The sequence below is a fragment of the Sorghum bicolor genome, chromosome 8, assembly GCF_000003195.3.
Source record: "Sorghum bicolor cultivar BTx623 chromosome 8, Sorghum_bicolor_NCBIv3, whole genome shotgun sequence".
Taxonomy (NCBI): domain Eukaryota; kingdom Viridiplantae; phylum Streptophyta; class Magnoliopsida; order Poales; family Poaceae; genus Sorghum; species Sorghum bicolor.
In genome coordinates this window covers 5,557,271-5,573,031 of record NC_012877.2, presented here as the reverse complement: position 1 = coordinate 5,573,031, position 15,761 = coordinate 5,557,271, and positions in this window count along the sequence as shown.

Sequence of the window (15,761 nt, the reverse complement as noted above, 5' to 3'; positions counted from 1 at the left end):
TGATGTGTCTCTTTCCAAGATTGTTTGTAAATTTGGAAAAATTGAATATCAAAATTAGAGACCTTAAAGCAAATATTTAAGACTCTAAGTGATTTTTAAATAGAAAAACTTGTCAACTATAAAGGTGTATATTGTGTTGACCACTATAACTTTGGTATTGACCTTGTCAACATCCAACATCATTTGGAAATTTTAAATTTCAAAATGTCTGAACTTAAAACACATATTTGGCACTCCAAACGAATCTAAATTAAAAACTTATCAACTATAAAGTTGAGGATTTAACTGATAACTATAACTTTGGTCTAGACCATGTCAACATATAGTGTCATTCAGAAAATCTAAATGTTAAATTTAAGATATTTGAGAAATTAGAACAAAAAATTGATAGTCTAAATTATTTTAAATAAAAAAGTTGTCAACTACAAAGTTATAAACCTCATTAAGATCTACAATTTTGATATAAAATTTATCTTCATTCGATTTCATACACAAAAGTTATGAATTTTTGACAATTACTTATAGAGATGGACATCTTAAAATGGTTGCTTCCGTTAATTAATTTATAGAAGCGACACACTTAAAATGGTCCCCTTTATTAATAACAACTATTTTGATCGGATGATTTTTTTAAAGACGCCCGCTTCTGAAAATACATTCATGACTAGATATTTTTGGAGACAACAATATTGTTTACCATAAACAAATGGGTATCTCCTAAAATGAATTAGGTAGTAGTATTGTTGGTTCAGTTATTTGGAAATGATCGTAAGGGTAGAGTTTAATTTGTGTGCCTACGTTCGTAGAATGAGTTTATGTGTATGTTTGTAGGTGTTTAATTCACAAAGAAAAAGGACATAAGAGATGTTTGACATGAGGTTGACGTTCACTTTTAACCGGATTGACAACTAAAGGTCCTGTGAACCAAACCACACACTATTGTTCTAGCTTATTGTAGCCACTCCAACACATTTCTAAGATACTAATACTAAGTGGGTTCTTTTTGTCAAAATGACCGACTTTTGTTTCAAATAGCCATGATATTTTCAGATTATAACGTAGATACTCCCTAAAGTATAGTTTTTTTTTCTCCTTTGGAAATTGTATTGATGGTGGCTATGTTTGGTTGCTAAATTGTTTGTTTACACACTTGTTGAGGAATATCCAAGTTTCAAAGACCTGCTGATACGAGTAATTAATAAATTAAAAAATGTAAATAATAACAATACATAACCTCAACCACTTACTAAAAAAATAAAAGAAAATCAAGTAAAACTTTTGGGGCTCTATCCGCAAAACAACACTAGATGAAATATATATTTTAGTTACTCTCTCAGAATAAAATATAGTCCAAATTACCTTAGGCTTTGTTTAGTTCTGAAATTTTTTTGGATTTCGCTACTGTAGCATTTTCGTTTTTATTTGACAAACATTGTCTAATCATGGAGTAACTAGGCTTAAAAAATTTGTCTCACGATTTACAGACAAACTGTGCAATTAGTTTTTGTTTTATCTATATTTAAATGCTCTATACATATGCCGTAAGATTCGATGTGACGGAGAATCTTGAAAATTTTTTAGTTTTTGGTGGGAACTATAAACAAGGCTTTAATCAAATCATGCAGGGAATGATGCATTTTGAATTTGGATGCATATGGGGGGCATCACAGATGTTAACGTGTTTTCTGTCGTTGCCTCTCGCTGCAGGCTTCAGCAGCAGCAGCAGGGGTTGTTCTTGTTTTGCTCTGTATCGCCAGCAGCACATGGGTGGATCGGGACTGGCGGTCGTTGGACCCGTCGTCGACGTCCATGGCGTGCCGGATGCTCTTCGTCTTCTCTCGTCTCTCTCGGCACTTCTCCGTTCCATGATTCGTCCGTTACCACCCTTCCCTTCTGACAAAAATCTTGTACAAACTACAAAAATGCAGCATGCAATGGCCGCCAGGTCGCCAAAGGTTGGTGAATGGTTCATGTGGGCGCATGTTACTACGTGACTTGGCAGCTAAGAATGACTGCATATATAGAATTACATAGTATATATGCCGCGCAGTTCCTCCATAGCTTTGCAAAATAGTTGGGCCTTTTTTGAGTGTTGTCGGATTCACCTCAATCCACGTGTATTGGAGTGGATTGAGGTAAAATTTAGTTCAAGTTCCACTCCAACCCACTCCAATACATGTGGATTGATATGAATCCAACTATATCCAAACAAAGCCTTGGTGTGTTTGAAATACTTGAACGAGAATGTGACCAACCAAGACGTTTGAAAGCCATGCATGTTACTTTTGAAGTTAGTTTTTTTTGTAAAGCATTATTTATGGGCATATAGATATAGCAGGGGTAATTAAGATTACTCACATATGACGTCCCGATGGGACATCATCAGAAACGACGGCGGCAGCATCCGACGATAGTGGTGAAGAAAAAATGCATCTGATTCCGATCCCTTGCATGATCATATCGATCATATACCAACAGTTTTCAACTCATGTTGCTCTTTCGTTTCGACACATTGCTGCCCTCTCTGCTGGCAGTGGCCCACATAGTTAGCATTTGTGTACCAAGCCACAGTACAAGACAGGACGTACTAACATGGATGGGCAACAAGCCGGCCGGCCAATGCAAGAGAGAGCACGTATGTACTGACAACAAAGAATGAACAATTAAATAAAGGTTCCAAATGTCCCACATATATATACATCTCAACTAATCTTTCCTACTTCTCGCCAGCTTTCCCCTCTCTACATAATATATATGCTCCTAACCAACGCCACCTTTCTGAATGGTCCTATATTTACATCGGTGGTCAGCCACACATGATCTCATCATGACCGCAGTACATGACTTTGGTTACACAGTCCATCATGCATATAAATATCACGTGCATTCCTCTAGATGCGAACGTCGTCAAATGAAAGATGATGCATGCCTATCATGATGCATGTACTCATCATGCACGCAGCACGCATGCACAGGACTTGTGTTCCAAAGTGTCGGCATGCGATATTTGATTGTGGTTAGACTATCTCCGACAATCATTATCCAAAATACAAGACTTATTTGTCCTTTGGTAGCGCTACAGGAAAAAGATTACATACCTATTTTTAGTCTTCTCCAACAACAAGACCTAAAAGACAACACTCTCTGCAAATGGGTCTCGAGGAGAGAGGATACCCAAATTTGGGTTATGCCTCTTCTGATACCTAAAATGGGTCTTCTGTATGGATACTCTGTTGAAGGCTATAGGTATTGTGTTGGAGACCCATTTTAGGTTTGAGTTCCCAAATGAGACCCCTGTTGGAGACAACCTTAGAGCAAGGGATAGGGTCGTAGGTAGGTCCCTATATATCTTGTATCTTGAGGATCGAGGGACTAATTAGAATCAAACTTCAATATAATCTCTACTTAAGCTCCAAATAAAAAATATACAAGGCCCTCAAATCCTCCTCTCACATGCCTTCATTCCTATAATAAGCACATTGCTCACCTTGAGGCCACTACTTTTCAGTTTCCACTGCTTTCCCGCCTAGATCCTACATGTGCCCCTCTATCGCCGCTGACCACCAAATTTGTCTTCCCCGCCATCCCTTCATCCGTTCTTCCCTGAGCATCGCCCGACCTTCGGCAGCCATAGCTTGGGGCCTGGTGTCGATCTCGAGCTCCTTCAGCCGCACCTCGCACCCATGTCGTAGCTCTAGCCACATCACCAACCTCGGCCCACACATTCGCAGGCTCTAGCCAACCTCACACCCATGCTTGTCACCAATAATCGCCCTCAAGGTCTAGAACCCCCTATACGTCCACCTTACACCCACATGACCACACCCAATCATTGGCCGCTGGTGAGAGGGGTGGAAGGAGAAAACAAAGGGAATAGAAAAGAGAAGAAAAATTATGTCAATGGTGATCAGGTCCCACATGCAGTATGAAAGTAGGGTTCTTGGTCTGACAACTCTTGTTTGTGTTGAGCTTGGAAAAGTAGGCCTTTACCACAAACAAAAAATAGGGACATGGGCTCATACTAAAGTCATTCTTAACATTTTTTCTTGTGAACTAAGTGAACTTTGATTAAGTTCATTCGGTGTCCAAATTAACTTCAGAACATTCGGATGCTCCTTTGGACGGTCGTTACCAACCTAGTTGCCTCAGATAGTTGCATCGAGAACAAAAAAATAACATCAATCAATATACTGCTCTTGTAGGATAAGACTTAAATTCTGATTCGATCCAAAAAAAGAACTTGTTTTGCTTTGATGAGTTTGTTTAGTTAAACGTCAAGGCTAATGGTGATATGGATAAGTTTGATAAATTCTGAGTGACAAGCAGATGTCAAGGATAGAATTCATCAGACTTATCTATATCTTGGATAAGTGGTATATGAATTCATATCCAGGCAAAACATCTTGTCACTTAGAATCACGACCGGCATATCATCAAACGTCAAGGCTAATGGCGATGCGGAAGACGAAGTGGTATATGGTCAAACTGTTTATGGCACGGAGACTCGACAGCTCACAGCTACAACGGCTTTTGCCGAGGAAAGGGAGAATTAACTCTAAAGATAGAAATCATCAAAGTATAAAGTAACAATGGAACAATTGGTGTATTGATCGGCTAAGATTTTGTTCTCTACATACTCCATCCCACAATAAATGATGTGTTTTACTTTTAGACATCTTATTTGATATTTTTTCTTATTCAAAATTTTTATGTGAATTATAAAATAATATAATAAGTCGTAAAAAATAAATAATAATTATACCAAAAACTTTAAATAAGACAAACAGCCAAACAACATGTCTAAAAATTATATAAAAGTACCACTTATTTTTGAAACGGAGGAAGTACAATCTTCATATGACGCCACATATCGGTGCAAAAGCAATGATACGATGTCTGCCGTAGCCGGTAGCTGTGGCTCAGCCCGGCGCAGTTGCTGCTGCTGGTATAGTTTGGTACCCACTACCCCTATCGGCCATCGGCCATCATCTATCGGGTAGCCTTCAGCTGAAAGCACCAAACACGTACGTCTCCATCGAAGGATCGTCGACGTAAGGCGCTGGGCTCTGGATTTTGATTTTAGTGACGACCGACCTGACGAGGAGAGGAGGGGGTGTACTTAGGGAAAAAGTCTATTTTTTCTCTCTGAATTTTCACGAAACTTAATTTTTTCTACCTCAACTCTAAAACCAAACAAACCATATCCCTCAACTTTTTAAACCGTGCATTTTATCTTCCTGGAGCGTTTTTTAAGGCGGTTTTGCTACAGTGAATAGTGGATTTGCTACACTGATGGTGGTTTTGTTTTTTCTTTTTTAATTATTTTGGTTGAATCTTTAAAAAATCATTGTAAATCACAAAAAAATCAGAAAATAAAAAATCTAATTTTTTGGACTACACATAAGTAGATCTACATAGTAAACATATAATATGATATGCTTTAGTACAAAGTTTTTGCTATAAAGGTTTTGTCCTTTTCTTTTTGATTTATTTGGCTCAATCTTTGAAAAATGAGAAATAATAAAATAGAGAATCTAATTTTCTTAGAGTCCACATAGTATATATACACAATGAACATATAATATATGTATGTTTTAGTGTGACAAAACAATTATATAAGCTGCAGTTATGAGTTATTTCAATTAATTACAGAAAAGCATAGATCTAAAGCTACAACCAAAAAAAATATATACTAAAGAATATTATATTATATATTTACTGTGTAGATATGCTCATGTAGAGTCTAACAAAATTATATTATATTTTATGATTTTTTCCTGTAATTTACTATGATTTTTTAAATATTTATCTAAAAATAAATAAAAAAGAAAAAGACAACAGTAGCAAAACCATTATTCACTGTAGCAAAACTGCCTTCGAAACCGCTTTAAGAAGGTGAAATACACTCTTTGAAAAGTTGAGCGAGCAGATTTGTCTATTTTTAGAGTCGAGGGAGATAAAATAGACTTTTTGAAAGTTAAAGAGAGGAAAAATAGAGTTTTTCCACTAGGTGGTACTGCAACCGCCTGCTGCTGCCTTGTCATGGGCCATAGCCCAAAGATAAGGTGGCCCAGTGGACTTTGGGCTTGAAGGATTCGGAAGGCCCAGGGGGACCGCGCAAAAGCACCCGACGTTGTTCCTGTCGTGCCGGGCTGCCGGGCACAGCGAGCCGCACAGGGCGTCGGGGCAACGGAACGGGGTGGTTGGTAGTGTTAAGATTAATTAGAGTTAATTAATTATTGATCAATGGATAATTAGTGTTAGGATTAGCCTTATCCATAGGTTACGTAGGAATCAAGGATATGCCTGTACGAAGGACATCGTACTCCTTCCGAAGAGACACCGTCAAGGCCAAGACACCGATTCGTAGATTAGGCAGTTACGTTTACCGTAACATAAATACTTGTAATACCTGTACACACGGTTCACCGATCGAATACAATCGTCATTCACTTTTCATTCTTAACACGTTATCACGCACTGTTCGCTCGACAACCGCCGAGACCGTAGGCCGAGAACTTCGCCGGGAAGAGGGAGATCGCCGGAAGATCGTCGGAGCCACTCACCAGGGGTAAGTTTTGCCATGGCTTCGGTTCCTTCTTCGCCTTCGATGAACGCGATGGTGGACACCATCACGAACGCGGTGGAGTCCACGCTCGCCAACCGCAGCATCGCCGGTCCTCCACGCTTCGTCATCCAGAGCGCCGTCCGCCGGGCTCTCCGCGACATCGACGCCGGGCGCGCTCCGGTGCGCCGCTTCAACGGCGTCCGTACGGTCGCCGGAGCCCGACGCTCGTCGCCACGCCGCTACGAGTTCGCCCCGGGAGTCTGCCCCGAGCACGGCGCCACCATCTTCGCGAGGCGCCTTGGGGGAGACTCTCCGCCCCCAATGCCGATCCGCCCGATGCCGAACCGCCCGATGCCGTCGCCGAACGCCTTCACGCTGCCGAAGCCGCCCACATCGTTGATGCCGTCGTCATCCGTACCCGCGGCGGTTGCCGCACACTGGAATGGAAACGCCGCTGGAGCACGAGCATGGCCACCGGGCTTCGCCTACGACATCAACGCCGTTCTTCCTCGCGCTTCATCTGCGGCGTCTTCACTGCGCTCCTACGCCGACGTCGCCGCCGCCGCACCACGCCCCATCGGCTCCGGTCGCCCTTCCTCCTCGGTTGAGGGGGAGGACGCACCTCGTCATTAAAGCGACGGCGCGCGGCTGGCTGGGGCGTTCCCGGCGTTCCTCTTCAAGGGACGACCGGAACGCGCCCCTGCCGGCCAACCTCCATGGCCGACTCCTCGGGGCCATGGACGACTTGATGCGGGGAAGAAGTGTGCGAGGGTGGCAGGCTATGCAGATCCGGCGACTGGAACGGCGAGCGGCGCGGGCGCAACGGCGAATGGCGGACGGCGGCGGCCTGGCCTCTCAACGGCGGCGGCCTGGAGGATGGGGACGGTTAGGATGAAACCCTAACCTGCTCCTTGTACCGGACTGCTGGGCCGCACCAATCCCTGGGCCACGCGAGCGCACGCACGCTTGGCTGACTGGGCTGGTTGGCTGACGGCGGATGGCCTGCTTCTCTCTGTTTGTTTTATTTTTTTTTTTTTTTAGTTTCTATTTTCTGCATAGTCTGAAGATTCGGTACAATTTAAATTTCTGCAATCTGTGGCTTTGTAATGAATTGTATATATGTACCTACATACTATGCTGTGAACGTGATTAATATATTTGTGGTTTGTAATACTTGCCAAGTTTTACTTTATATATTATATATTTGTTTCAATCTATTATTTATTTGTGTTGCAACTTAATTTCTGCGCAACATCAAAATTGTATATTTGTAACGTAAATTTCCTGTTTAAAATATATTGCTGTACTCAACCACCTTCCAGCGATATATTTGTTACAAATATAGTTTAATAATAGAATATAGCATTGTTTATACCTTGCAAACCACAAGTTAAATCACACGGACAACATATGAGTTGTTTTTACGTTAAATTGTTTTTTGTTATATCTCTGTAGCTTTATAACTTGCAACATTTTTAAATCGTATTCATTATTACAACACACCAACGTTGTATCAAAAACCTATACATATAATTGATTAAATAATAATCACATGTATAGGAATATGTCTACCACTAGAGAATTTGAGGAACTCGCTCTAGATGGAAGCAATTATCCAACTTGGGCATCTGATATAAAGATTGCACTTGCGGCTAGGAAACTTTCCTCAACTATACAAGAACCTCAACAAGGGGTTGTTGTAACGGATCAACAAAATTTTTCTGCTTTAGCATTATTACGCTTTTATATTCATAAGGATTTAAAAGCAGAATATGTTATGCTTGAGAACACCCGGGAATTATGGGTTGCTCTCAAAGAACGCTATGATCAGCAAAAAGAACTAATTTGGCCTGAGGCCAACCACGAATGGAACAATCTACGTTTACAAGATTTCAAAACCGTGGCTGATTATAATCATGCTGTTCATAGAATTTGCTCTCGTTTAAAATTTTGTGAGAAAGAGCCTAATGATGCTGATAAGATAGAGAAGACCCTCTCTACTATGCATCCTTCTGATCGAGTTACTCAGCAACAATATAGGGCTCATAGATATACAGTTTATTCCAAGCTTATCCATACATTATCTCAAGCTGAAAAACATGACGAACTTCTTATGAAGAATCATCATAAACATCCCGTTGGATCGGCACCTCTCCCCGAGGTTCATAATGTACAGAAGGATAATAGGAATAAACACAAGTTCCAACGACGCGATCCAAGGAACAAGTTTAATAAGCGCAAGTTCAAGAAAGGCAACAAGTCTCACTTCGACAATAAGAAGAAAGGCTTCGACAATAAAAAGAAAGACAATGCGAAACCCAGGAATGACAGAAGGTGTCATCGTTGTGGGGATTATTCGCATTTAGCCAAGGATTGCAAAACTCCTAAGCACTTGGTTGCATTATATCAAAAGTCATTAAAAGAGACCAAACCAACAGAGGACAAGAAATATGAAACCCATTTCAATCTTGCCTCTGAGGATAAAGAAGTGGGTTGTTCTCGGCAAGCCCCGATTAAGAAAAAGAACACCACTGTTGAGGATCTCCCATCTACTGATAATATGCTCATAGATTTCGGATCTGGAGACATATTTGGAGATCTAGAGTAGTTTGGTCCAGACTTGACAATTTGTGTTGTAATAATAATAGCTATCTTATAGCAGGCTTATACCTTTTGATTGTATATAAATAAATATACTATACTTTGTATATTATTTGATATATATATATATATAATATTTATATACACTTGTTCTTTTGATACGTTATTGTTGCATATTCATTCTTTTAATTTAAAGTATATGACATATAGATGTCGAAAACAAGCAATCCATCGGCGGAAGAATTATGCCTTGTGGACTCTTGTACCACAAACTCTATACTTAGAGAAATTAAATATTTCCAAAATCTTAAGAAAAAAGAAGGAAATATTATGACCATTAATGGTAAAGACACTGTGATAGTTGGCTCTGGACGAGCCACTATTACATTGCCTATGGGTACACAAATAACGATAGAGGATGCATTACTGTATCCTAATTCTACCCGTACCCTTCTAAGTTTTAGAGACATCCGTAAGAACGGTCTACATGCAGAAACACATGTAGACAATAATAAGGAATATCTCCTATTAACCAAACTTACGGGTTATGGCAAACAAATTTGTGAAAAATTCTCTTCACTCCAAACTGGATTGTACTATACATATATAAAACCTGTCCCACATGTTACTTATAAAATAATTTTCCAAGATGTCGATACATTCCGAAATTGGCATGATCGACTTGGGCATCCAGGAATAGGGATGATGAGGAAAATTATTAACAACTCAATAGGTCACGACATGACAAAAGCTAAATTTCCCCAAAATAAAGAATTTTGTTGCACTTCTTGTGCTACTGGGAAATTGATTTTAAGACCATCTTATCTTAAAATCCGAGCTGAACCACTTAAATTTCTTGAACGAATTCAAGGAGACATTTGTGGTCCGATTCAGCCTTCATCGGGGCCGTTCAGATATTTTTTAGTTTTGATAGACGCATCTACTAGATGGTCTCATGTGTCTTTGCTATCGACACGTAACCAAGCCTTCGCTAAAATTATGGCTCAGGTCATAAAATTGAAGGCACATTATCCTGAACACCGGATACAATCTATCCGTATGGACAATGCTGCTGAATTCTCATCCCGTGCATTTAATGATTATTGTATGGCATTGGGAATTCAGGTTAAGCATTCTGTTCCTTATGTCCATACTCAAAATGGACTGGCTGAATCATTGATTAAACGAATTAAGCTTATAGCTAGACCTTTACTCATGAATTGTCAATTGCCTACGTCGTGTTGGGGTCATGCAGTTCTGCACGCTGCAGACTTAATCCAACTCCGACCAACTGCATATCATGATACTTCCCCCTTACAATTAGTACGTGGGAATCCTCCTAGTATTTCCCATTTGCGTAAATTTGGGTGCGCTGTATACGTACCCATCTCACCACCTAAGCGAACATCAATGGGTCCACACAGGAAAGTGGGGATCTATATTGGATATTCCTCTCCGTCAATCATAAAGTACTTAGAACCCTTGACAGGGGATCTTTTTACTGCCCGGTTCGCTGATTGCATATTTAACGAGGATCATTTCCCGACATTAGGGGGAGAATCGTACCGAAATAAATGCCAGGAAATAGAATGGAATGCTGAAAGCATTTCATTTCAAGATCCACGTACTATTGAGACTGAACAACAGGTTCAGAGAATCATTAATTTGCAAAATATTGCAAATAATCTGCCAGACGCTTTCACAGATTATAATGGTGTCACGAAGTCTTATCATCCTGCAAGGAATGTGCCTGAAAGAGTGGAGGTACCAAAGAAAACCACTCAACCCCCGATTAATAATAAGAGGGGGAGAAGCACTTCTAAAAAGCAAGATAAATCTGCTAATAAGCAGAAGAAGACTACAAAATCAAATACAAATTTGGTTAATAAACACCTGGAGGACATTGTATGTCCTATGGATAGTTATAATCCACACTCTAGCTCAGTTATGCGCATAAACACTGGAGCTAGTACATCGGAACATCCTGGATCCATCATTAAGGGAAATAATGATGAACCTTTAAGGACTGAAGAAATCGCTATCAATTTTGTTGAGACTGGAGAATCTTATAATCGTAAGTCCATAATAGTCGACTGTTATTTCTCTGAAGAAATTGCAAATGTCTTTCACACTGATTTAGATCCCAAGTCTATGGCTGAGTGCAAGAAGCGCTCAGACTGGGATAAGTGGAAAGAAGCAATTGAAGTAGAGATTGCCTCGCTAAATAAAAGAAAGGTGTTTTCGGCAGTTAGGCCAACACCTCCTGGTATCCTACCTGTGGGATATAAATGGGTTTTCGTTCGTAAGAGAAATGAAAACAATGAAGTGGTGAGGTATAAAGCGAGGCTAGTGGCACAAGGTTTTACGCAAAGACCTGGCGTTGATTTCAACGAAACATACTCTCCGGTCATGAGTGGAATAACATTCCGATATTTAATCTCATTGGCAGTACAAAATCGTCTATCTATGCAGTTGATGGACGTAGTGACAGCATATTTATATGGGTCACTAGATTCTAATATATACATGAAGGTTCCTGATGGAATTCATGTACCAGATAATAAGGCAAATCGTAACATGTATTGCATCAAGTTGCAGAAGTCATTATATGGCTTAAAGCAGTCAGGCCGAATGTGGTACAATCGGTTAAGTGAATTCCTTAAGTTGAAGGGATACACAAATAATGATGACTGTCCTTGCGTCTTCATTAAAAGGTCCTCAACAGGATTCTGTATCATATCGGTATATGTCGATGATCTTAATATCATTGGCAGTGAAACTGATATTAATGAAGCTCGTCATAATTTAAAGACGGAGTTTGAAATGAAGGACTTAGGTAAAACAAAGTACTGCTTAGGTTTACAACTTGAACATTTACCCAATGGTATATTTGTATACCAATCTGCCTATATTGATAAAATATTGAAGAAATTCAATATGGACAAGGCATATCCTATAAAGACTCCCATGGTAGTAAGATCCTTAGATGTTGAGAAGGATCCTTTTAGACCACGGGGAGAAGAAGAAGAGGTATTAGGACCACAAGTCCCATACCTTAGTGCCATTGGAGCACTTATGTATCTTGCTAACAATACCCGGCCGGATATTGAATTTGCAGTAAATTTATTAGCAAGACATAGTGCTGCACCTACCAAACGTCATTGGGTAGGAGTTAAGTCAATTTTAAGATACCTTAATGGCACTAGAGATCTTGGATTATTCTATAGTAGAAGTCAAGATCCTAATCTAATAGGATATACAGATGCTGGTTATTTATCAGATCCCCACAATGGCAGATCGCAAACAGGCTTTGTATTCATGCATGGTAGCACAGCAATATCTTGGAAGTCTACAAAGCAGACTTTAGTATCTACATCAACCAATCATTCTGAAATAATAGCATTATATGAGGCATCACGCGAATGCGTATGGCTCCGCAGAATGATAAACCACATAATACAATCTTGTGGCATTGGAAAGGTTGATGCACCGACAATTATCTTTGAGGATAATTCAGCATGTGTTAGTCAGATGGAGTCAGGTTATATTAAGAGTAATATGACTAAGCATATTATTCCTAAACTATTCTACCCCCATGAACTCCAACAAAATGGAGAGATAGAAATCTTGCAAACTAAGTCTTGTGATAATCTAGCGGATTTATTCACAAAGTCTCTACCATACTCATCATTTTCTAAATGCGTCAAAGGAATTGGTATGAGAAGACTTAGAGATTTGCGAGAATCAGGGGGAGAATCTCATTAAGAGATAACCTACATAAGCATCACATTACACTCTTTTCTTTATATGAGTTTTACTCTTAAGAAGCATTCTCACATAAAGTTTTTAATGAGGTAATGTTAACACATGGTAATTGTCATATTATCTATTTTTCCTCACAGAGGTTTTTCAAGGATAATATATGACATATTGATCTTTGATCAAAGTGTCTTTAGACTAAGTCTTTAGAATTACGTAAAGGGTCTAGAGACATTGGGAATTATATATATCATGGGGTTTCTCCTTATTTTTCCCACTGGGTTTTTAAGGAGTTTTACCAGATATATCAATATACTTTGGTTTTTTCCCACAGGGTTTTTCCAAAGCTTTTAAGAATACGATTGACGATTTAATATCAAAGACTCTACAAGATACAAACGGTGTCTACACAAGATCCATTGATCAAGGGGGAGTGTTAAGATTAATTAGAGTTAATTAATTATTGATCAATGGATAATTAGTGTTAGGATTAGCCTTATCCATAGGTTACGTAGGAATCAAGGATATGCCTGTACGAAGGACATCGTACTCCTTCCGAAGAGACACCGTCAAGGCCAAGACACCGATTCGTAGATTAGGCAGTTACGTTTACCGTAACATAAATACTTGTAATACCTGTACACACGGTTCACCGATCGAATACAATCGTCATTCACTTTTCATTCTTAACAGGTAGTTGCCTTTGCCTCCCACAGTCTCACATGGTAGTTCAAAAAAAAATTCGTTCCACTATATCGAATATTTAGACGTATAAATGAAACATTAAATATAGATAAAAATAACTAATATAAACCTTTTAAGTCTAATTATTTTATGATTGAATACTAATAATTGTTAAATATAACAAAAAATGGCCAAATTAAAAAAAACAAAAACTAAGACCTTGTTTTAGTTGGGCCTTGTTTAGTTCCGAAAAAATTTCGGATTTCGATACTGTAGCATTTTCGTCTTTATTTGACAAATATTATTCAATTATGGACTAACTAGGATCAAAAGATTGATCTCGTGATTTACAGGCAAACTGTGTAATTAGTTTTTGTTTTCATCTATATCTAATGCTTCATGCATGTGCCCCAAGATTCGATGTGACGGAGAATCTTGAAAAGTTTTTGAATTTTGGGGTGAACTAAACAAGGTCTTGGTCAAAAATTTTGGTTTTGGCTACTGTAACACTTTCGTTTATATTTGATAATTATTATTTAACATGGATTAGCTAAACTCAAAATATTCGTCTCTCAAAATACAGATAAATTATGTGATTAATTATTTTTTATTTATATCTAATGCTCCATGTATATATCTAAAAATTTGATGTGATTAAAAAAAAAATTTAAAAAAAAAATTGAGAATTTTTTTGAAAGGCCAAGGCCATAGACGGCGACCGCGTGCCGGCGTGAGTCACCAACCGCTGCCGTGCGGACTGCACGGCTGCAGCTGCAGCAGGAGGTTCGGGCTGGGGGGCGCTGGGCCAAACGCCACCCTCCACCGACCACACCTGCACTGCAGACCGCACCGACCCGCAGCACGGTTGGTGGGTCATGGTGGCGGCGGCTGGCAGCTGCATTCATCACGAAGGTCGTTGCCCAAAACTGACGAGCACCGCTTCTGTACGTGTTTCTGCTTTCAGAGCCCCCATGTGGTTCGCGGTTGCCCATGCCGTCGTACGCCCCCCCGGCAATTTCACAAGGGCAATCCGTCAGCGCAACAACCAACAATGGCTCACCCTAAGAAATTTCCACCCCCATCATATTTAATATTTGACACATATATGAAATATTAAATATAAATTATAAAAAAATAATTAATTATATAGCTTACATGTAAAAAAATCTTTTAAAATTAATTAATTAACAATTAAATATTAATTACTATAGTTATAAATGTGCTACAGTACTTAAAAGTTTTTTCCTTTCACGAACTAAACAAGGCTAATGCTAAGAGCACAGTAAAGTTACTCTCTGGTAAGTTACGCCTTAACTTTCTCTTCATCCCACCTACGCGTGCATTCATTCGAGATCCAACACTGTGCATGATTTTAATTATAAAAAAAACTATAGCCCCTAAACGAGTGATTCACGGGCATCTCGCCATCCGCATGATTAAAAAAAATAAGTTACAGGAACTTACTTTTATTATTACTTTTAATAATAATAATAATAATAATAATAATAATAATAATAATAATAATAATATTATTATTATTATTATTATTATTATTGTTGTTGTTGTTGTTGTTGTTGTTGTTGTTGTTGTTGTTGTTGTTGTTGTTGTTGTTGTTGTTGTTGTTGTTGTTATTCTTATTACTATTATTATTATTATTATTATTATTATTATTATTATTATTATTATTACTATTATTATTATTCTATTATCGCTATTATCATCGTTATCGTTATCGTTATTATTATTATTATTATTATTATTATTATTATTATTATTATTATTATTATTATTATTATTATTATTATTATTATTATTATTATTGAATTATTGAAGTGGTTTAAGTAGTGGCTCTTGCGAAGGCTCAAGCCCACCCGCTCCGGTGATCAGCCCTAGCGCATGACGGCAGGCTGCATGCCTCGAAATAAAATTGGATAGAGCTGGGGTCTAACTCTCTCGTGAACCCCTATCATAAATGATGACACATATACCTTCAATTTAACCATATGGTTAATCTACTCGATCTAAGGCCTTGTTTAGTTAAAAAAAATTTACAAAATTTCCAGATCCTCCATCACATCGAATTTTACGGCACATGAATAGAGCATTTAATATAGATAAAAATAACTAATTGCACTGTAATTTGTGAGAC